This window comes from Lissotriton vulgaris, chromosome 8, assembly GCF_964263255.1.
Source record: "Lissotriton vulgaris chromosome 8, aLisVul1.2, whole genome shotgun sequence".
Lineage (NCBI taxonomy): Eukaryota > Metazoa > Chordata > Amphibia > Caudata > Salamandridae > Lissotriton > Lissotriton vulgaris.
In genome coordinates, this window is record NC_141696.1 from 480,119,200 (window position 1) to 480,143,025 (window position 23,826).

The following is a 23,826-nucleotide window of genomic DNA, read 5'->3' on the forward strand; positions in this document are numbered from 1 at the left end:
GCATCAGAGACACGAGAATCTTGTAAACAAGCTATCATTGCTTTGTTAAATTACCTGGCTGAGAACGGATATAAAGTGTCTCCAGGTAAACTGCAGTACTGTCAGAAAGAAGTTCAATATCTGGAACATATAATTGAAAAGGGATCTAGAAAGTTGTAACCAGAGAGATTGGAACCAATTCTTCAGATGAATCCACCTCCAACTAAGAATTTGTTTCTGGGAATGGTTGGCTACTGTAAGCAGTGAATACCAAACTTTTCCCAACTGGCTAACCCTTTACTGAGGTTGACACATAGGGATGTGTCTGATTCGCTTTCTTGGGAGAACAAACGTTTAAAAGCCTTCATAGAGCTGAAAGAAATTCTTTGTTGTGACCTAGCACTAGGAATGCTAGAGTACAGTAAATAATTATTTCTATTTTGAAGTGAGAGGGAGGGTTGCGCTCTCAGTGCTAAGAAACCGGTGACTTATTTTTGAACCACCCTTGACCCTGTCGCCACAGGTTTGCTAGGCTGATTTAAAGCTGCTGCGGCCGTGAGCAATTGTCTGTAAAAGAGTTAGAGCATAGTGATGGGATATCCAGTAACTGTAATGGTCTCTCACTCTCTGGAGCTTCTATTGAAGAACAAAAACGCAGCACATGACCCATAATCGTTTGACAAAATTTGAGCAGAGAATTTTATCTTCAGAAAATGTTGTAATTAAAAGATGTTAGAATTTAAATCCTGCTACATTGCTTCCTGTAAATGATGATGTGTGTGACAAAACTGAACATAATTGTCAAGATGTCACGTATTTATGCACAAAGCCTTGACCCAATCTCGGAGATAAACCCCTGATTGAGCCTGATCATGTAATTTTTGTGGATGTCTCATTCCTGAGAAATAATGTAGGTACCCTGAGAGCAGATTATGCCATATGTACAATAAATTATGCTATTGAAGCTTCATGGCTACAAAGGGTCACCTCAGCACAAGTTGCAGATTTGATTGCCCTTACCAGAGCATGTAGTTTAACCGCTCAAATAAGAGTGACCATATTTACGGACAGTTAGTATGGCTTTGGTGTTGTCCATGATTTTGGGCACTGATGGTCACAAAAAAGTTTCATGACTTCCTCAAGAGCCCCAATTAGAATGGGGTGCAGGTGAAAGATTTTCTGGCAGTCTAAATTGCAGTTGTTAAATGTGCAGCTCATCAGAATGGGAATGACTACATAGACATGGGAAACAGATATGCCGGCTCAGTAACACGGTATTGTGCTTTGTTGACCTGGCACATTTTTTAATGAAGCTTTCACATGTGAGTCTGAGAAAGACACTTCATTTTCTATGTTAATGAAATTGATGGACACTTGGGATGAGTTGAAAAAGGTAATGCTCCAGAAGCAGAACAACAAAGTTGGATTAAAGCAGATTGTGTGAAAAACGTCAAAGACATTTAAATGCCAGCTGATGGGGACTAGTATAACCTGATAGTTTGTTGTTCCCAATGAGTCGGTATTCATATGGATGCATACATTTTAGTAGGGATGCCATGACTAGACTTTTTCGCCAGAACTGGTTTAATCCCAGATTCAGAATGCTAGCAGAAGCAGTATGTCAAAGATGTGTGACATGTCAACAAATGAATGCACGAAAAAGAACACACGTCACACTGAGTCATATAGGGAGAACAGGTGGTCCTTTCAACAGAATGCAGATGGACTTGGTTGACATGCCTGGTTGTAATGGAATAAGATATGTCCTAGACATTGTAGGCGTCTTCTTATGATGGGTGGAAGCCTACCCAACCAGAAGAAATGACAGTCTCATGGTAGCAAAACTGTTATTGTGAGAATTGATTCCCAGATATGGCATGCTGGTTTATTTGGTCTCAGATTGGGGCACCTTCTTCAATAATGAGGTCTTGATTATGATTTGCATAGCATTACAAATTGAGCAAAGACTACTTTGCAGCTACTGACCTGAAGCTTCTGGCATAGTTGAACAGATGAATGGGACTATCAAGTCTCATTTAGCAACAGTTTGTGCTTCAACGTCACTGAAATGGCAGGATGCTTTATCATTGGTGCCAATGGGTATTCAAAGTATCCCTGATAGAAATACTGCCCTGTGAAATACTGATGGGACGGGCAATGAGATTGCCTGCTGTACATACACATGCAATATTGAATATCACAGATGATATGACACTCGACTACTGCAAAGGATTGGCTGATGTTCTGCATTCTGTTTCTTACCAGGTTGTAGCTGCCACTAAAGATCCACACCAAGAACAGTGCCATAACTCAATCCTGGGGATTGTGTTGTAATCAAGAAACACGTTCAGAAGAATTGTTTGGAGCCAAGGTGGAATGGCCCCTTCTAGGTTATTCTAATGACCAAACCTGCTGTGAAATGAGACTGAGTTCCCAACAAGATGCATGCTTCGAACACCAAAAAAGTGAGTAATCCTAAAGAAGAAATTGTACTCTTTCGTCTTGAACCAATAGCATTGATGACTGTACCACTGCAAGCTGTGAGACCGAATCGAGCAGTGGTACCAGGATCACACCAGCAGCAAGAAGAAAGGAGTGAAGAACTGCAATCAGTAGCCCCAATTCAAATACCTATCAATGCACCATAAGCAAGAAGATACAGGTGAAAAAACAAGCGCTTAACTGAGAAGAGTCACCCATAAAGCTGAATGGCCTCAGACTTGTACTCAATGAAGACTGAAACAAAGCTTGTTAATTGATCGAATTCCATCAACAAAACCAGAAGAAACCAAGACTAGTGATGAAAGTGATGCAGTAAAAAATCAACAAAAGTTGAGAAGATCAAAAAGAGTTAGAGTACCTTGTCGAAGGTATTCAGCACCTGAGTGGTCTTACTATCCAGGCAGAGTAATTAATATCACAATTGATGATCTGTGTGAGGTGAGATCTGAACTGTTCGAACCTCCATGGCATCCTCACAATAAATCTTGCTGGCTAAAAAATATTTGATAAAAACAAACTGTGCATTTTTTTTTTTTAAATCTGTTTATTAGCATAGTAATTGGAGCAGTTACATACATACTCGGGCATAGCAATAATCCGTACGTCATATTCATATGCCTGCTTAATATTCACAAGCGTGTAGTAACCTTGATTTTCCATTTTCGGCTGTAATCACAGCAACTGAACAATCCCCTAACATACCCATTCCCTCCCCCACCCGCTAAAATCCCTCCCGGCACTCCCCCCACATGCGAGTAAATGTGCCATCTACATCCTGGTCACCTGTTGCTCCATAAAGTACAGTGATTCTGACTATTCCTCTTTTCTCCCCACACACAGTGGCCGGCGGCCATAGCATTGTCAATGGTACAGGGTTCCCCGCACCCCAGCACAGTGCATCTTACTTCATGAATGAATGTCCCACGGGGCCGGACCCCATCATCCCGCCTGTATCGAGTCGTCTGTGTCCTCCCCTTCCTCCGCCCCCCCAGTTTCGAAGGCCCCCAGCACCGTGTACCAGTCCAGGGAGATCAGTGTTTTCCTGAGACCTCTGTGCTCTTCTCGTTGTAAAGCTTCGCCCTCTGCCTTGCCCCATCTAATCACCTCTGTTTTCCATAAATCCGGGTCAGGGGGTCTGGGGGACTTCCACCTCATCGTGATTGCTCGTTTTGCTAGTAGTAAGGCCAGGTCCGTGAAACGTGTCGCCACGGTCCTTGTGCGTGTCGATGGACCTAGCCCCAGTAGTGTGTGTTCTATAGTGAGCGATCGGGACAGGGTTCCGGCACTCTCAAGCGAATCAGCTATGGTGGCCCAGTAATGACCCAACTTGGGGCATTGCCAGAGCATGTGTATTAGTGATGCGTCGTCAGCGTCGCACCGGGGGCAGTTGCTGCTTGTGTCGGGGAACATCATATGCAGGCGATGTGGGGTCAAGTGGGCCCTATGCAACAGCATCAGCTGGATAAACTTGTATTTGGGGTTTCTGGCCACCTTAATAATAAATAATAATAATAGAACATTTATTAAGCGCATGGCTGCACAACTGTGTATCCCCGCGCTAATTGCTTTAAACTCTCATCCGAGAATCAAGTTAAAGGGAAGAGTGAGGCAGAATTATTGAGGGAAAAGGTGGGTTTTCAAGTTAGCTCTGAAAAGAGTTTCAGAGGGTTCCATTCTTAGATGAATCGGGAGAGCGTTCCAGAGTTTCACTCCTAGATAACGAAAGGAGCGGCCACCGATTTTTGCTTTGTGAACACGGGGTAGTTTAAAAAGGGACATTCCTGCGGACCTCAGATGACGAGTGGGGCGATGAATGGTCATGAGGCTTCTTAAGTAGGTGGGGCCCTTGTTGTGGGCTATCCTGTGGACATAGCAGAGGCTTTTGAATTTTATTCTTTCCCTTACGGGGAGCCAGTGCAGTTTGGACAGTGCTGTCTTGGCAGAGGTTCTTTTCGGAAGGCCTAATACCAGTCGGGCTGCTGCATTTTGTACACACTGCAGCTGGTGAAGAAGTTTTTGGTTGATGCCCAGAAGAAGGGCATTCCCGTAGTCCAGGTGCGGAGTTATAAGAGCATGCACGATGGTTTTCCTGGCTTTGATAGGTATCAGGTCAATGATTTTTCTAAGAATTCTTAATGTTCCGATGCATTTACCAATGATCTTGTGAAGTTGGGATTTTCCTGAAAGATCGGAGTCGATCATGATCCCGAGGTTCTTGACTTCTTGACCTTCTTGGGGAACTGGAGGATACGTTCCCATTCTTTGTCCCTCAGTGGCCTACCTATGTCTCCTTCCCATGCCGACCTGAGAGTTGTTAGAGGGACCGCCCTCCCCGCCTTTATGTTAGCAGTGAGCCATTTGGTTAGGTGGCTGCCCGTGCCCATGAGGTATTGCATCGTTATCAGGGGGTTGGTGGCTGGCTCCTGTCCCTCAGGCGCCCAGGTGTGTGTTATATAGTGTCTAAGGCCTGCATGTAATAGGAATGAGCCTCTGGGGACGTTATGCACAGCCCTGTAGTCTGTAAAGGACAGCAGGCGTCCCTCTGCGAACAGGTCTCCCACATGGGTCACCCCCGCGTCCTGCAATTGTGTTAGTCTGTTTGTTGTCAGTGTACCCGAGCCCAGTGGGATGCCCAGTAGCGGGATCGTGGGGGCATAAGATGTTGTGGGGGAAGTGTATTTCACTGCCTTCCGCCAGTATGACACCGCTAGTCGGAGGAGTGGCGGGGCATGTCTCGGTATGTCCGAATGGGGGAGGAGCAACTTGTGTATGTCCCCTCTTGCATGTTCCCTCTCTGTCATATTGAGCTCGTGGAGGTTGCGGCCCGCCACCCAGTAGGCCAGCCATTGTAGTTGGCACGCATAGTTGTACGCCCTAAAGTCTGGGAGGCCCATACCACTGGAAGTTGAGGGGAGCTGCAGTTTGGCTAGACCTATACGTCTGCGCCCGTGTCCCCACACAAGTTCTGTAAGCAGTGTGTCGAGATGTTGAAACGTCGCGGCCGGGATCAGGAATGGCAGGTTGGTGAAGTGGTAGACTAGGCGAGGGAGCATTACCATCTTGGAGATGGCCACTCTGCCAGCAACAGAGAGGGGCAGTGTCAGCCAAAACTGAATTTGCGCTTTCAGCGCTCTCATGGCCCTGCCAAGGTTGCCGTCAATCATCATGTCAGCTTCCCTGTAGATGTGTATCCCTAGATACCGGAAGGTGGTACCCGATATTTGGAATTCGTGTGGAGCGAAGGGTAGGGGAGTGGAAGAGTCAGTAGTCCTGAAAGTGCACCCGTACGACTTGGGTTCACTTATAGCAAGGCCTGAGATCTCCCTGAAGTCCTCAAACAATTGGGGTATAGGGCCCATATCTCCTCGTATGTCTCGAAGGTACAGTATAATGTCGTCGGCATAGGCGGACACAATGTTCGTCGTCCCATGTCTCCGGATGCCATAGTGGGGGGCCTTCGCCCTGAGGCTGCACAGCAAAGGTTCGAGGGCAAGGATAAATAGGAGAGGGGAAAGCGGGCAGCCCTTTCGGGTGCCCCCCGCTATAGCTATAGGACCCGAAATATGTCTAGAAGTGCGCACTCTCGCCGTGGGGAGAGTGTACAGAAGCCTGACCCAGGCAACGAATTCGGGCGGTATCCCGAATCTTAAGAGTGTGGCAAACATGTAGTCCCATCTAAGGGAGTCGAACGCCTGTCTCAGGTCTAGCGTGATGCAGCCCTCCTGGCTCGCCCCTCCCGTGTCTCCCAACATCAGTTGGGCCAAGCGTCTGAGATTCATGGCCGTGCTCCGGCCCGGCACAAAACCACATTGGTCCGGATGGATCAACTGGGGTATATACTGAATTAGTCTCGTCGCCAGCACTTTACTCAAGATCTTCGAGTCAGTGTTCAGGAGGGACAGGGGTCTGTAGTCGGCCAGCTGGAGCCCTTCTTTACCCGGTTTTAAGAGAGATGTGATCAATGCCTGCATGGACGATTGCGGCAGGGAGGCAGTTCGGAAGGCTTCCATATAGAGAGTATGTAAACGTGGGGCCAATCGATCTATGAACGTTGTGTAGAATTCGGCCGGGAGGCCGTCGGTCCCCGGGACCTTGTTCCTAGGGAGGGCTCGTATCGCTTGTCTGATTTCCGCTAGTGAGATGTTGCGCTGTAGGGCTTTGCTTTGCATGTCGGTAAGCCGGGGTAGGAACAGGTCCCCCATAAAGGCCTCATAAGCGAACTCCGCTTGGGGCGGGGGGGGGCTATATAGTGCGGTGTAATAATCCCTGAACGCCGTATTAATCCCTATTTGTGTGGTAGCAGGAGTGCCTGTTTGGTCCACAACTTCCAAGATTGGGTGGCATGGCGGGGCATCCCGTAGTATCAGGGCCAGAAGGGTACCAGCTCGGTCTGCCTGCGTATGCTGCCTATTTGTGTGTTCTCTGTAATCCAGGAGTCTCAGGTCTTCTAGAAGCTCTGCGTGTCTGATGTGGGCCTCCTGTAGTGGGGTGAAATGTGCATTAGTGCCCGCTGCCTCACTCTCCAGGGACGCTAGGGAACCCTCCACTTCCTTCAATTGGCTGACGACCTCTTTCTTTCTGCCCACTCGCGCGGCCATCGCCTCTCCCCTTAGGCAGACCTTAAATGCGTCCCATTCGATCTGACGGGTGCTGGCTGTGTTCGCGTTCGTGGTGAAGTATGTGTCTATAGTGTCGGAAAGGGACGATCTAAAAACAGTGTCTTCAAGCAGGTCAGGGGGTAAGCGCCATGTCGGGATTGGGGGCGTCAACTTGCCCCAGTGCCAGGTGAGTTCAACGGGGTTGTGGTCTGACAGGGTTTTTCCCATGTGTTGGGCCTGTACAATTGAGGTCATCAGGGAGCGGGAGCAGAAGACATGGTCGATTTTCGTATGGAGCTGGTGGGGCAGGGAGAAAAAGGTATATTCCCTCTCCTGTGCGTGTGTGCTGCGCCATGCGTCTGCCAAGTCCCAGCCTTCAGCCCAACGTGCCAGGGCTTCCGCCTGCTTTCTGCTCTCAGTGGCCAACAGGGGGGGGTGTGACCTATCCAGTGTAAGATCGAGTACGGCATTGAAATCCCCCCCTATAATCCACTGGTGGTCAGCCCAGTCAGCCAGCATCCCGTTTAGTGTAAGCAAGAATTCAGATTGGCCTGTGTTTGGGGAGTACACACATCCTAACACAATAGCATCCCCATCTAGTGAACCCTGCACAAACACATATCGTCCCTCCTTATCAATCTTTTGTTCTAATGCCTTGAAGGGGACAGAGTTGCGAAGCCAGATCGCCGCCCCCCTTGAGAACGCAGAGTAGGAGGTAGCAAAGAGCTGTTCTCTCCATTTTTTGCGTAACTTCACAGTCTCAGCACTGTTCAAATGTGTCTCTTGCAGACAAGCTATCTGTGTCCCTCTACGGTTAAGTTGGGCCAAGATTCTGTGGCGTTTGTGTATCGAGCCCAGTCCCCGTACATTCCAGGTGCACAAACGATATACATTAAGAGGTTCCATAGCCATCTGTGTGTGGTAGTGGAGTGAAGCTTGCAAGTGACCATGTTAGGTTCGTCGTGGTGCCAGGTAAGAGTGCCTTGTAAACATAAAACCCCTGAACTGAAAGGTTCCCAGGCCAACGGGCTCGGGAGCCAAACAAGGGTGCCCAACGTGGGCACAAGTCAGTGTGTTCCATGTTCAAAACGGGGGAAGAAGGCCTCTGTTGACTGTCTCTTGATGGCCTGCTTTGGCATGGTAGCCCTGAATAGGGTGAGCCCTCCTGCAACCCACCATGTATGAGGAAGAGGGGCCAGTTACACTTTACCACCTGGAGAGGATCAGTCATGCCGGTAGTCAGAACTCCTCTGCCATCTGGGCCGTGATCTTGGGGAACAGCTGTAGGCTGTCCACCGACCCGGAAACCTCAGTGTGGGTGTCGGTGGTGACGGTGCCCCCGTCCACGGTTGCTCCCGCGTCGTGGGCGGCCAGCGCCTCCTCTGTTAATCGCATCCGTGCTGTTGAAGTTGAAGTAGGACCCGCTGTTTGGTCCCCGGGTGATCGAGCGTTCATCTGTGCGCCTCGCGTGGGGTGGTGTCCGGAAGTGGAAGGAGTGCTTCGTCGCCCCTGTGATGCTTTGTGTCCCCCACTGTGGTCATCTGCGAATGGGTCTTGCGAGGCCGGAGGGGTGAGTGTGACTTCCATCCATTCCTCCGCCTCCTCCGGCGAGTCGAAGAAGTGGGATTTATTGCCGTGTAGTATCTTGAGTCTTGCAGGGAATAACAGCGCATATTTCATGTCTCTGTCTCTGAGTTTGCGCTTCACCCCCAGGAAAGTGGACCGGGCTCTCTGTACCGTTGGCGTGAAGTCGGGGTACACTGATATGGTTTTGTCTTCGAAGCGTATAGGTGCCTTCTCCCTTGCCGCTCTTAAAACTGTGTCCCGGTCTCTGAAATGGAGTAGGCGCGCAATCAATGGTCGAGGGGGCGATCCCGGTTGTGGGGGGCGCGATGGCATCCTGTGTGCCTGCTCCACGCTGTACAAGGCCATAAGGTCGTCTTGGCCCACCAGTTTCCGCAGCCAGTCCTCGACGAATCGTGTGGGGTCCCTCCCCTCGCTTCGCTCCGGAATACCTAGGATGCGGACGTTGTTGCGGCGGGCACGTCCCTCCGCATCGTCCACTCTGTCCCATAGCTGTTTGAGCTGCTTCTCCACGGCCTCCAGTTTCGAGGAATGCTCCGTCTGTTGGGGTATGAGGTCATTTAGTGCAAGCTTCTGCTCCGAGACCCGCTCCGCCAGCTTGTTGTGGTCAGCCCGCAGTAGGGATAGGCCGGTCGCCATGCTATCAATGCGTGATTCCAACGCTTCGCGCGTGGCGCGTATTTCGTTGAGGATTAGGTCTAACTTGGCGTCTTGAGATCCTTTCCCCGTCGGCGGTATAATGTCCGCGTTCGAAGAGGCCAGTGGGTCTTCTGAGCCCGTGGACTGCATATCTGCCGGGGCGCCTAAGTCCTGGTTCCTGCCCCTGTGTCTACCCATTGACCTGGTAAGCAGGGCGACGCTGGAGTATTCGTGGCCGCCGGTCTCCCCTATGCAAGTGCTCACGCAAGGGCGTCAGGCTTGAAAGCGGGGTATCCAGATTCCGCTGAGTGCAGGGGATTGCGGCGCAGCCCTCGGGCAGTCGGGAGTGTTTCAGGCCAGTCCGTGTCCGGGTGACGGCGGTCAGTGGGTCGCGGCGCCGTCACAAGGCGGAGTGGGGCTCCGCTGGTGTTCTTGTGAGCCGGTAAGTGCCTGGTTGTGCAGGGTACAGGGGGGAGTCCACAGGCCGGGGAAGGCGATGAGTAGGGGCAGCGTCAACGGCTAGTATCGCGGCAGGCGCTAGGTGTGTAGTGCGATGTCAGGGCTTCACAGGGCGAGTCTTCTTTCCCCCACGTGTGCTTGATGCCCCCCGCTCCAGTCTGTGAGGTCGCAGGTATGTCGCTATGCCAGTAGGTACCAACCTTGGGAGTGGACAGCCTCCCGCACTCCCCCCGCAGAATGTCCGCCTGCACCGGCGTCCGGGTGTGCCAATTGCTGGGATCAAGTTCCCAATGTCCTGGACCCCTCTCCGGGGTGCAACCAAAATGGCGCCTGTAGTACCTTCTTGTTGCCGGGCTTCCCTTCGCCTCCCGGTGCGTTGTGCCGTGAGCAGACCACGCGTGTGCAGTGCCGATGTCGGGCCTCGCCTCTCACAGAACACGTACCACACTCCAGCAGGGGGTCCGGGCTCAGGCGCCGTAGCTCCGTGGCGAGTCTGCTATGTCGGGTCTAGAGTCCCGGCCGGCCAGAGGGTCCCGCAGTAGGGGAGATCAGTGAGTGTCCGGTGGGCCGATGTGGGAGGCAGTGAGGTCACAGGCGGCGCGGGGGGGGCCCCGCAGCATGTCTCGAGGTCGCGGTAAAGCGTCCGCCGATTTTCCAGGCCGAGGTCCCTCTCACAGCCAGTCGATGACCTAGGGTGGGCCTGGGCAGTCCACAAATCGAGGCTGAGGCTTCACTTCGCAGCACAGGCCGCAGCAGCACCACGGTCCCGGCGCCCTCCCGGTGCAAGCTTTGGAGGAGCAGCGCCCGTCCGCTGTATGCCGATCGCCCCCGGGTCTTCTGGGCACCGAGTGCAGGTGGGCTGCAGGTTAGGATAGCAGGATAATCAGCTTATATCACAGGCTAAGGACGGAGCTCCGGAGCTACACGTCCACCATGATCGGCACTTGGCCACGCCAAAACAAACTATGCATTTACAGAAAGATTTTGGAAAGTTTAAAAGAAAGACGAACAAGATACTGAAACTGGCACTGATTGATTTCTATTGTTATTTTACAGAAGATCAACCTAGGCCCAAGTCTGCAGGAGAAGAGTAGAGATAACATTAATAGAAGAACACAGAGTAGAGTTAAGGATTGTCTAAAACTGTTGTGCTGAAGACTAATCATTGAAAGAAGCTGTTTGCAAAGTCTGCATATTGAACTTTAACTGGCCTACATTTAATCTGCGTCTAGAGAAAACATGTGTTGCCTTAGAGACAGATGTAAATATATTATGTGCACAATCTTTGTAATAAAATTAATTATGATTACCATAGTGCTAGTAGGATTTTATTTAAAACCTGAGAATTTTTTTGGAAACACAAATATATTTGAATGATGAAGAGCAAATGAAAGCTTTATTTTTCGCCTAGAACAGAGAGGATTACTCAAATTTTTTTTACACTAGATTAGTACAGGAATATACACAGGCCATGGGAGCCAAGGACTGTTATATCTGCGCTAATTTACCATCATCACATGAGGAGGAAGCACTGGGTTACATTAAATGAAATGTAACCAAAAATATACTGTGTGCAAGTGCTCGTGAAGTTTGTTGACGATGCAAGTGACACGTGAGTGGATATATACAGCGATTGTGGTGGGCGCAACAAAGGGTAAGTGAACATAAAAAGTCTTTACACAATTTGAGATACCCAAACAATTAATGCTACATGGATACAAAGAAGTAAGGTAGGGCATCCACAATGGTAAGGCACCAGGAATTCCGCTGCGGAAGTCGAAGGCGTTTCTGGCCAGTAGACAAGTCAGGCCATCATCAGGACTCGGTTACATAAATATGATAGCAGTGTCACGGAACAAATCCGGCCTGCATCCTATGGGACACGGAATGTCCAATGGCTTGAATGAGGCGCGTGTGATTTGTTCTGCCTCTAATGCAGTCAACTGATGACTAGAAATAGCTTGTGGGAATCCTGAAATTGCCTGATATCCCGCACCACCCTCTGCTCTTTCATTCAAGCGTTGGACATTTACCATCATCAGCATCAGAAGAAGCCACATATGGGAGTGTGGCTTCGGAGCCTTAGGAAATGGCCGCTGTTCCCGGGAGCTGAGGCAAAGAGACAGCTCCAGGCCGCTATTCCTATTCGCAGACCCTGAAATCGCATGAGATAGCTGTCGGAACCTGAGCTTCATTGAATGCGACCACTGGGGGAGCACAGGGTGAGACCAGTGCCTACATTTTAATATATTTACTGGCCGCGACTCAGTGCATCGTTGCGGCTGCCATTTTCTTTTTCGGCGCTGCTGCAATTTCCCGCCTCAAGCTGTGAGATGTTATTTCCTCACAGAAAAACACACACTCTTCGTTATGCCAGCATATTTCTTCCATTTTTGACCACCATTTCGCTCATTTGACCCCCCAATACTTATTTATTTATTCATGCTGCTGACTCCTGGATTAAAGTAGTCTGTTTTCCAACTCATTCACTGACCAGTTTGTCTCTAGTGGTTCTAATTTTTCTTCATATCACATAAGGTGATTCACCTCTCGCTGCTCTTCATGGCAATGCCTCGCACTAACCGTAGTGGAACTCTTCACTCCAACAAAGCGGTTTTAGAGGATTATAACCTGTTTATCGTCCTACAAGATCCCATGGAAGAAAATATCAATAACTCTGTTGGTTCCAAGGGCTCTGCTCCATCTAATCCTTGTCTAGGTGCAAAGCAAGGTTCCAAAATACCCTCTGCGTCGAGGTCTGCATCTGGCAAACGAGTGAAAGTGAATCCACCTTCCCCTACTAATTCGTCATCCTTAATAACCATGGAGCTCATCCTTGATGAAATTTGTGCTCTTAAGCCGCATATGGAGGAAACCAATACCTGACTGCAGAATCTGGAAGCTAACTGGTTGCTCACTGAACAGAGAGTTGGGGACCTAGAAAAGTGTGTTGATTCTGTGCAAGGACTTACAAATTAAGTTCCCCATATATCCAAAGAGATAGAGCAACCTAAGCAGCAGATTGAAAATTTGGAAAACCGCTACAGGCGCAATAATTTACACATTTATGGCCTAGTTAAAGGCCTTGAAGCCTGTAATCCAATATCCTTTTTCAAACTTTCTTGTCAACCCTTCTGGGTCTTCCTGACAGCCCATCTTTGAATATCCAAAATGCGCATCGGCTATGTCAGATCTCTTGTTCTCCATCATCTTCTACGAAACCTAGAGGAGTTATTTTGTATTTTCTAGAGTACACAGATTTGCTCAAGGTCCGCCATGCTGCCAAACAACACAGAAAAATCTCTTGGAATGGTTCTAATCTCTTTTTTGCCCACGACTACGCCAAGATAACTGCGGAACTTCGGAAAAGATTCTTGGAGATGTGACCTGCGTTACGCACCCTGAATGTTAGATATGGCTTGTTCCATCCTTGCCTCTTCAAAGTGACTCGTAATAACAAAACAACTAATTATGAAGATCCTGCGCTCCTCCAACAATTTATGAACAGTTGTAGAGTGTAATCCATGGAAGTACCTTGGCCATGAAAGACTCTTACATCTCAACATGATTCTGTTTGTTATTTGTTTTGTTCTAATTAGTGATCCATCTGCCTCCTTTTGTATTATGTGACATTTTGTGTATTGATATGATCCTTGTTAACTTCTCTCTTTTTTCCATTTACCAGGTAGCGTTCTTGTGGTCCCTCGTCGTTTTCTGCTCTCTTCAATTTTCCTGGAAGCTGTTCCCCTCCTTGCCATCTCATCCTGGGGTCTTCTGATCCAGTGGCGGGTGGTGACATTTGAAAGTAGTGGGGCGTAAAAGTTCAGGATGAGTGTCACCAATTTTGTATTGTGTCTCTATCAATAAGCTGGTGTCTGATGCACACTGGAGCAGCTTTACGCTTGCCCGACCTGCTATATCACTCATAACTGCCCCCGTGGGTCACGCTGCTTGAGGCTTGGACCACAACAGGCACGGGTCTATCATCACAATCGAGATTCCATTAGATGTATATTTAATTAAAGACACAGAAACGTAACAAATAGAAATAAAGAAATGCATAGTCAACTAAACTACTGTAAAACTACACAACACAACAGTGCCACATTACTTATCTTTCCTAAACTACAAAACTTTAAAGATAAATCAGTGTGAGGACCAGCTGCACTTGATACATGTACCGGGTACACGGAGCATGTATCATCAGAGCACTTTACATGCGACGTCGAAGGATACATGTTTTATGGCGCATATGTACAAATGCACAAGCTATCTGTTACTGCAATCCTTTCTGTATGTTCTTCCCATAACAAAATGGCTGCTAAACTGTATTAGAATGAACGTCTTTCATTGAGGCACCACAGTCTACTCAATTAATTGCATACTATTGCTGTGTATGTATGTATGTATGTATGTATAAACCATTTTATAACGCGCTCTGTTACTTGGGAGTATCCTGGCGCGATGGGAACCAGCAGAGAAAGGACCAACGGAAATCAACTTATGCCACACTCCTGAATAGATGAGTTTTCAGATTTTTCTTAAATTGGGCAATGCTTTGAGTGGAGCGCAGGTGGAGGTGGAGAGCATTCCAGGCTCGGGCAGCCACAACAACTATGGACTGGCCCCCTAGTCTAGTTTGCTTAAAGCGAGGGAGAGTCATCTTGAATAAAGAGGATGATCTGAGGGCTCGTGTGGGGGCGTAGAGAACAAATCTCTTCTTCAGGTAGGCAGGTCCCTGATCATGGGTTGCTCTGAACGAGAGCACCAAAGATTTGAACAGGATGCGCTGAGACACTGGCAGCCAATGAAGGCTACACAGCTGGGAGCGAACGCTCTGCCATCTCGGGACATTGAATAAAAGACGGGCAGCGGCGTTCTGGATCACCTGCAAACGTTTAACTAAATACGCGGGGATGCCGCTAAACAGAGCGTTCGCATAATCCAGCCTTGCTAGAATGAGAGCTCGGGCAACAGTCTCCCTTGCTTCTCTAGGAAGCAATGGAAAGAATCTACGTAGCTCTCTCAGAGTAGCAAAGCATGTCCCCGAAAGTTTCTTTATGTGGTCCTCAAATCTTATGTCCTCTCCAAACCATATGCCAAGATTTTTTGCAGGGCCACCCATCGCCTTAGGACAGGGAATATTCGGGGGCCACAGCGAGTCTTTGAAGTCGGAAGGGAAAGAACCATAAAAGAGGACCTCGGATTTGTCCTCATTACATTTCAACTGTGCCATAGTTAGCCAGCGAAAGACTGAGGACAAACATAGCTGGACTACAGAAGTATCCAGATGATCATCAGGCCAGGTGAACAACAGCTGCGTATCATCCGCATACCCTATAATCTTAGCCCCGTACTGTTCCGCTAGATATATCAGGGGAGTGATATAAATGTTGAACAGTAGGGGACTAAGAGTGGATCCCCGTGGGACCCCAGTGATAAGTGGTTTGGGCTGTGAGGCATGAGGCGGCATCCAGACCTGTTGTGTTCTGTCCGCTAAAAAGGACGACAGCCAGGCCAGGGCACCACCACCAATGCCAATAGCAGACAGCCTGGCGAGGAGGAGCTCGTGGGGGACGGTATCGAATGCGGCAGATAGGTCCAGTAAAATAAGGACCGCTCTGCTGCCTCTGTCCAAGCACTCCCGAACCGACTCCGCCATCTCAGCCAGTGCCGTCTCTGTGCTATAGGCCGCTCTAAAGCCTGATTGAGCTGGATGTAGAGCATTGGAGGTCTCCACAAAGCTCTCCAATTGACGGAAGACCACTTTCTCACATATTTTGGCCAGCGCTGGCAAGAGGGATATTGGACGGTAATTCCCAAGGGTATTAACATCTAGCCCAGATTTTTTCAGAAGTGGCAAAAGCTTTGCCTGCTTCCAGCTTAGAGGAACCTCTGCCGAAGATAGAGAGAGATTCACTGTCTGGGTGACCTCACTGCAGACAATACTCGCAACCTCCGAGAGCACCCGAGCAGGGCAGGGGTCAGCAGGAGAGCCCGATTTAAGGGACTGAAAAAGAGGCAGTATGTCGCATTCTTCGGCTGGCGAAAAGCCCGTAAACTGTTGGATATTACTATGGCATGATGAAGAGAAAGGACCAGCCGCTGAACTAACCGCTGGTAACGCAGAAAGTAAGTCCTGCTGAATCTTAGCTATTTTATTAACAAAGAAATTAGATAGGTCCTTGCACCATTGCACAGATGAAGGGAGAGTGGTAGTATCAGCAACGGGGGATACAAAACTTTTCACAATAGAGAAAATCTCTCTGCTGTTATTTTCGGCTTTAGCAATTCTCCCAGCATAGTAGATCCCTTTGACTGTCTTTATAGCGGCATAGTAGTCTTTCTGGCTGCGCGTAGGGCAGACTTTGTTTGTGCAAAACACTCTTCAGCAAAATAGAAAATCTGTTGTATCATCAAGAAGAGGGTGCATTTCCCCGAAGTGCACGGAAGACACAAACGTCTTCCAGACAGTGCATCCCTCTGCAGAAAACCGGCGGCCGCTAGACACGGCGGTGCCTCGCGCCCCTCGGTTACATTGCTTCGCAGCAGCAATCATGATGGTTTAATGAACCGTTTTTATATTTATCTAATGTCACTGTTTGCCTGAACTGTACCCGCGCTGTCCAGCAAAGCCCATTATCTCTATTAGCCTGCCAATAGCAAATCAGCAAAATTGCTTGTTCCTTAATTTTGAGAGAACACGCTCCTCCACCCCTGATAGATTACCCTAGACTAACAGCTGTGAGACCTTCGACGATAATAAATAATAAAATATAATAAAACTTACTTTGGTTTTAGTTCCTGCTTTTCTCCCGAGACTGCAGACTCCCGAATCCCGCCGTCCTGGATTTTGAAAACATCTGGGCTCTCGTCAACAGGAAGGCTGCAGGCAGCCTCCCTCCCCTCCACAGCAGCTAGCGACTTGATTGGTTCAGCCGGCTGCCCTACCTACGTCATTTCTCTCTGTATGCTGCAGCATACAGAGAGCAGGGAGAGTGGGAGGGGTTTCTCGAGGGCAGGGGGGAGCGGCTTGCCCACTGTTCTTAATACTGTCTGTTTGGCAGCCTCTTAGGCTGCCCAAACAGACAGTATTAATAACAGTGGGCAAGCCTCTCCCCCCTGCCCTCGAGTAACAGCGCCGACTCTAACTTCTGCTTTATCGCCGTGCGAGAAGGCAGAAACAAATGGTAGTTATTACGGTAATAACTACCATGTGTTTATGCCTTCTCACTCGGCGAGAAAGCAGTCGGGCGGCGCCCAAACGCCCCCATGGACGAGCCGCCACTGTTCTGTTCAGTGTTCCATCTCCCTTATGTGGCACCACCATCCCCGTTCCTATTGTCTTCCTGTGGTATGTCTTTTGTTAAAGTATTTTTTCATCCAATGTTTCTTATGTTTTGTTCTTTTGTTTTGTGTTATGTTCTTACCTTCTCTCTCTTTCTGTATCCTCTTGCCTTTCACTCAATTTTTCAGTCCTTTCTCTATTTCTTATATTCTTCTCACCCCCTACCTCAATTTCTCTATTTTACTAATTTCTACTATTTCATACTTCTCTGCTTTATTCCGACATTTTTTCTCTATTTCAAGCTTCAATCTCATAAGTTACCATACAATATTTTATTCTTTACTCATGTATATAATTGATCTTCTCAAAGTTTTTAGATACTATTTAGATTTTTAAATGTCATTAAATATAGTATCTTGGAATGTTAAATGTTTGGGTTCTTCCGTTAAGCGACAACGAGTCCTGTCTCATCTAGCAAATTTAAAAGGTGACATTGTGTTATTGCAAGAAATTCATATAAAAGATTTGAAATTACTAAATTAGGTCTTAATTGGGTAGGCCATGTTTTTGCGTCTCCTGGCTCAGGGAAGCGTAAAGGTGTTGCTATTCTCTGCCATAAACGATTAGATATCCAACTCATAAATCAAGATAAGGATTCTGATGGCAGATGGGTTGCAGTCTCTTTGTTGAATAATAAAATTCCTTTAACTATTTTTAATTTGTATGCTCCCACTTTACAAGACAGATTATTTTGGCCCCAGATCCTCTCTTCACTGATGCAATATACTGATGATTATCTCATTTTAGGTGGTGATTGTAACATGATTATGGATACTATTTTAGATAGAAGGTCCAATTCTTGATTCTCACTCTCTCCCATACACCCTCAATTTACCTCTACTATATCTCAAAGATCTCTTCTTGACTCCTGGAGACTTTACCCCCCCTCCCCCCAACGCTACAAGAATACATGTATTATTCACCTGCTCATTCATCCCAATCCCAGATAGATTGTCTCTTTATTTCCAAAGCCTTGACCCAACACATTATCCACTCTGACATAGGCACTATTTTAATCTCTGATCATGCCCCAGTTTCCTTAAGTCTAGATTTACTCCCTCCCATAAAGGGTACTAGGAGGTGGAGGTTTAATAACTCTCTCCTTTTGGATACCAAATTCATATCAGCTTTCCTTGATTTTGCATCCCTGTTTTTACATACAATGAATCTCCTCAGATATCCCCTCAACTGTTATGGGACACTTTTAAAGCTGCTTCTAGAGATTTCATTATTTCATTTGTTGCCCAAAAAAGACGCAAGTGCGCTCAATCCATACAATTAGTTAATACACAAACTAAACAATTGGAGCATTCTTATTACTTAACTAAGAATCAATCTGACTTGGATAAGCTTCTTATGGCCAAATTCTCTTTCAATAAACTTTCTGCAGAATCTGCGAATTTATATTTACTTTAATCTAGTGCTAAATATCACAGCGCGCAAAATAAAGCTGGCAACCTTCTTGCCAATTATCTCAAAGTTAAAAAAGAACACACAAAAATGTAATCTATTGTAACCTCTTCTAACATTACAATCCATAAAGATGAGGATATTCTGACAGAATTCACTGACTTTTATCAAAAACTTTATACTCCGGAATCCCCCCTCTATTATCAAACACTAATCATTATTGGTCCTCCATCCCCTCACCTTCTTTGCCAGAAGTAAATTTCTCCTCATTAGATGCTGATATAAACCCTAAAGATATTCTGGAGTCCATTCAGGTACTTAAAAAAGGAAAATCCCCTGCGCCAGATGGCTTTACTGTAGAATTCTGATTGTGGCTAACCATGTGATAAAGTATATAAACTGCGTGTATTTTTGTGGAAACGGAGGAGGTGAACCTACCTACCGAAGAATGCTGTCATCTTATTGATCCATGGAGAAAGAAGCCTGATACAATGTTTTAACATGTTTTCCTGACTTTTATATTAGTTTGTGTTGCTAGGAAGAGGCAACGCTTTTTAGGCTTTTCCTGTGCCCTAGCCCGACCCATGATGGTTGTGGCTACTACTGCTACTGTTTCTCCATTCTACCTCAATTTGCTACTTGATTTTTAACAGATGCTACTGCAACTGTCTGATAATTTACTTGGATTTATTGAGACTCAGCTGAGTCCTCTGAACTACTCTTAATGGGAAGTTTGTTGTTCTAATTTTATTTTGAAGCTTTATGTTCCTCTGATCTCACTCTTTTCGTTTGAACATAAACTCTTCATGGGTTCTACAAATCTAAAATTCGGATCCTGATCTTACAATAGGGGATTATTCCTTTATGAAACACGCTTAATGCAATATATACTTGATGCTATGTTCTAACCATTTTTTTGATGAGATTTCTGTAAACGTATATGATTTATGGACTAATCAAAATGAAAGCAACAAAAAGAAAAATAGTTTACTAATCTCTTAATGAAAATAAAGGGTTTAGAAAATCATCTCAACTCTCATCATTGATTGAACTTAAAATTGTTGATGCTATTTAAATTTGAGTTGTTGAATTTGCTCCTTAACTCCTAATATAACATTCTAAGATCCATCAGGAGGAAGAAGAAGCCCCTAGCGCAGAATACGGGGCTTAACCCTGTAGATGATAGCAATCTGTGATAGTACTAAACTTATAATTGAAAAGGATTAGGGCCTAGTCTGCATTATCAGTGTATTTAGATCATACCTAGGAATGTACATATATATATGCGTATGGCATTGTGTGCAGTTAATATTATAGGACACGCTTTTTGCAGTGGCGTAGCTACAGCTTTAGATGCCAAGGGAGATCCCTTAGTTTGCCGCCTAGTGCCGTAAGAGGGGGGTGTGATGTGTGGGGGGTGCGGGTGACAGACGAGAACGAGGGGGAGTTGCTGACGTGAATAAGGAAAATACAAAACTTTACCCTCTGCTTACGACTCTCTGTCGCACCCAAAAAAGTGAAGCCTGGGGAGGTCCGCCCCCCCTAGTTACGCCACTGGCTTCGTGTATAGATTAAACTCCCCAATTACTGGGCCTCTTAGTATTTTGGTGCAGAGCTTGTCTGTAATTGTTGGTTCTTCCCACAGGACAGGTCTTCATGCGGGAGGAGGGAATATGTTGTGGATATACCAAGACCCAATCTGCATTAATAAGTATGGTGAGGAATGAGTAGGTGAAGGTGGGTGTGGACCTAGAGGCTTACCATCCAAACCCATGTAGAGTTGATATGTTTTTGTATTGTCTCTGCTTCATATATTGCATTGGTGGTCTTCTGACGGATGTATGACGTTACAACGCATACTTTTACCACGCATGCCTTTACAACGCGGTATTTACAATGAATACCATTACAACGCATAGTGCTTTGGGGTGCTGGATAGTGAATAGTTTAATTTACTATTCCAACTCCAGTCCCTGTGGACACTAGGGAAGGTGTTGGATAGTAAATTAAACTTATTCCCTATCCTAGAGCGCCCCCCAGCGCAATGCGTTGTAATGGTTGTCGTTGTAAATACCACGTTGTAAAGGCACTGTGTTGTAAAAGTTGCGTCGTAAAGGATGTTTCCCTCTTCTGACCTTCTGCCTAGCCAGAGTCAGATGTGGAAGTGTCGCTCACAGATTTTAGACTGACTGCGCACCCCCATACAGCCATTCCTAAGTGATGGTGAGTAACTGTGCTGGTGGGGGGTTACTTTGATCTTTTCTAAAAAGTATTCTGCATGACCCCATGCCCCCAGTTAACGTCTTTTATGTGCATGTGTTCGCTCTTTGTATCTCAATGGCCCTGTTTTATTTCTTGTGGCAGTAGTGGGCCACTGCAAGATAAAGTAGAAACAAATTGCCTTTTCCAAAACTATCATAGGGAATTGCCTTACAACATAATTAAGATTAAAAAAGACACAAAAGGCCAGCAGCCGGCGATGGCGGCAGCTTAGGAGGAGAGCTCCGTAACTGAAGCGGCTCCCAGAGAAATCCGATCATTTATCCTTCCATAAAAATTCCCAGGCGGGAAGGCGACGAAGCCCAGGACCGGGCGGCAGAGATCCAGACCAGCGGGACTTCAATCCGAGGTCGGGAAGAGCAGTTTTGACCGCACCCCGTGTGGGCCTGCGTGAAACATCTGGGCCGGGGAGCAGATTGCGCTGCTGACCTGGCAGGAAGCGGACTGTCCCGGGCAGAGAGACACCGGAAGTGCCCGGCCGCGGCCAGCGACGGCGGAGAGGAAACCGGAGCGTCCAGCTATCGGCACCGGACTTCAGGAGCCCGTAGTGAGTGCCCGAGCGCCCGTCCAAGGTGAGGAGGAGAACGACCCGGACAGCCTGCAGGGACGGGTAAAGGCGCGCAGTGCGGCGACATCGGGACTGGTGTCCGCCATCTTGAGCCGCATTAAAGCCCTGCTTCAGCCGCTGCAGACCCGGCGCGGCAGACAGAGCACTGGGACGGGCGGCGGAAGAACTCGCGCTGCCAAATTGACCGCAGTGTAGCTCCGGGGCCCCTCCGCTGAACAAGGGCGCAGTGCGTGGCGGGGAGCCCGGGCGCGCAAAAGACCTGATTGCGCCTCCTCCCAGTGCGGACCCCGAGAGCAGAAGTGCGTCCACGCGGGACGCTTACCTTAAATCCGGACAGATTGACCTGACGGTGTCACGGGCCCCACAATACCATCAGGGGTACCAGACGGGAGATCCGACGGCCGCAGGACAAGGGCGGCACACGAGGGATTGGAGGGGAGCAGCGGACGCTCTTCCAGGGGGAAAATAGGTTATAGAATGCCCCACGAAGGGGTCTGAGTCTCAGCTGGCAACTTCACCCCACCGTCCCCACTGGAAATTGTAAGAGCACCACCAGACTACGGGGATCCTGCAATACCTGCTGTCGTCACTGGCCGCAGGGGTCACGAACAACTCTCAGGGGCCACGCATAACCTCTGAACGCAGCGTGGGCCCTTGGACTGTGTCCGGTAGCTGTCTGAGGAAGGTACGCTTGGGTCGGCCCCAGAGGAACCTGGTGTAAACACGAACGAAAAGTTAGACCGGCTCAGGAGACTGGGACACTGGCTACATTCACCTTTGGCGAGACCCGCAGCTAGGATGGCCGGCAAGGGGCCGAAAAACGTGGCGGCGCAGTCGCGCCTGGACCGGTTTGCATACGAAAAGCCCGGCTCTCCCTCACCAGACGCCAAATCACAATCGGGCAAGACTGCCGAAGCAGCTGGTGGCAAGAAGGCGACCATAGACGACGTCATGCGGGCCCTCACACAGGTGCAAGCCACGGTGGGGTCGATCTCAGCCGAAATCACACTTATAAGGGCGGACTTTCATAAGATGACGGAGAAGGTGAATAATATGGAGGTGGTGACCAAATCCCTGGTTGAAGACGTATCGGAGCTGCAGATTAGTATGGAACGCATCTCCAAGGAAAATAAGGAACTGCGCGACAAGCTCGATGACCAGGAAGGGCGCTCGAGGTGGAACAACATCCGTATAATAGGTGTGCCGGAATCGGAAGACACGAGGGCGATGGACCTATACGTGGAGAACCTAATCACGCAGACCCTAAAGCCCAAAGGACTCTCCGCCTTCTTCACAGTGGAAAGGGCACACCGGGTCCCGGGGGGACGCCATAAGACGGGCGCTAACCCTAGACCGATCGTGGCGAGGCTCTTCAATTTCAGGCATCGGGACGCCATCCTGCCGGCGGCAAGGAACTCACCCCCTATTAAGATCCAGAACGCCACACTGGCCTTCTTTCCGGACTACACAGCCGAGGTTGCACGGAGGAGGAGAACCTTTTTCAAAGTCAAAAAGGAACTGAGAGCCAGGGAAATCCCGTATTCAATGCTTTTTCCGGCCAAGCTTCGGGTCGTGGCAGACAACAAAACTTGGTTTTTTGATTCCCCGGAGGTGGCGCAGGAATGGCTGGAGGGGTGGAGGACGGCGGGCCTCCCTCGTCGCTCCAACAGGCAGAACAAACACCGTAATGCTGGATCCCGACAGGGCTCACAAGCCAACGACGAGGATGCGGAGATACATTCCCCCTTGACTGATCTTCAAGAGGAGAGCGCTGATGGGGAACAGTGAGTCACTGCTAATGTCTGGCTGAATTGATGACAACGACGACCGGCAGTGCCGCCTTGGACACTGGGCTGAGGGGCCTCCGCGGCCGAGGAAGGGGGCCGCTGACTACGGAGAGTCCTCCACCCCAGCGAGCAAGTACTATGTTTTGGGTTGGGGTCAGGCACTCTGCTGAGTTGGGGGGGGCGGGCAGTTTTGAGTCCGTTGAGCAGGGGGGCAGGGAGGGGGGGAGTTGGGGGTAGGATGTGGTTTTGGTTTTTAGTTTGTACACAGGGTCTAGGAAGATACCATGGGGCACACAAGCGTAGAATGGTAGTGTCGCGGCACAGCACACAGGCTCACTTCACAGGCTGCCTAGTCCTCCATGCGCACAAATTATCCTTCCGCTTATCCACACATGATGGGGGGGGCACTAATATGGGGCAAGCATCCTCGCTAAGCCTTGTGTCCTGGAACGTGAAGGGTCTGGGAGACAAAATTAAACGTGGGCTGGTCCTACAGAGTATAAAAAGGTTGAATCCCGCCCTGGTCCTACTACAGGAAACACACCTCACTGGCACAGCCACACGGGCCCTAGATAGGAAAGGCTACAGCATGGTTGTCCACTCTGAGTTTACAAAAGGGTCCCGGGGTACAGGGATATTAATGCATCGCTCGTCCAGGTTCATAACCCAATC

At 48.4% G+C, this 23,826-nt stretch overlaps 1 protein-coding gene across 3 annotated transcripts in view; it reads left to right on the forward strand.

The window, feature by feature from the left end:
• Positions 1-23,826, forward strand: part of EDAR (ectodysplasin A receptor) — a 494,038-nt gene that overhangs the window by 37,937 nt on the left and 432,275 nt on the right. Inside the window, exon 1 of one of the 3 annotated variants that reach the window (XM_086934284.1) lies at positions 17,063-17,115. The exons of the other annotated variants lie outside the window; for them this stretch is intronic. The gene's annotated coding sequence lies outside the window, so the exon portion shown is untranslated. Of the gene's footprint in view, positions 1-17,062; positions 17,116-23,826 lie in introns of those variants that run through there. 3 annotated transcript variants of the gene reach the window in all.